The sequence below is a fragment of the Etheostoma spectabile genome, chromosome 7 (assembly GCF_008692095.1).
Source record: "Etheostoma spectabile isolate EspeVRDwgs_2016 chromosome 7, UIUC_Espe_1.0, whole genome shotgun sequence".
Classification (NCBI taxonomy): domain Eukaryota; kingdom Metazoa; phylum Chordata; class Actinopteri; order Perciformes; family Percidae; genus Etheostoma; species Etheostoma spectabile.
In genome coordinates, this window is record NC_045739.1 from 21,975,295 (window position 1) to 21,975,709 (window position 415).

The window sequence follows — 415 nt, forward strand, 5'->3', positions numbered from 1 at the left end:
ATTTTATAAAAAAGCTTGTAAAACATCAACCCTGTTGTCTGCAGTCGAGATATGAACATCATTTTTTTTTTAGGACAAACTGGGTTATTGGACTATTCGGGTTGCAGTGAGGTCACTTGCATGTTAAAAATGGTTGTAGGGCCTTCAAAGAGAAAGAATAAATAAATAAATAAAAGAAAATCTTCCAGATAGTATTGATATCACAGACATATAAGTAAAACCAAGCCATTTCATTCTAAAACACTTGTCATATGTCTTGGGAGTCACACTGTGAAGAGAAATAATCATTATAACTTATACAGTTGACAAAATACATGCATTCTTTCCAAAAAAGTCAAGATGTTTTGCTCTCATGACAATTACTCATGCCAATAATAACATAATAATGTCATTTATTGATATTACACCCACAGCA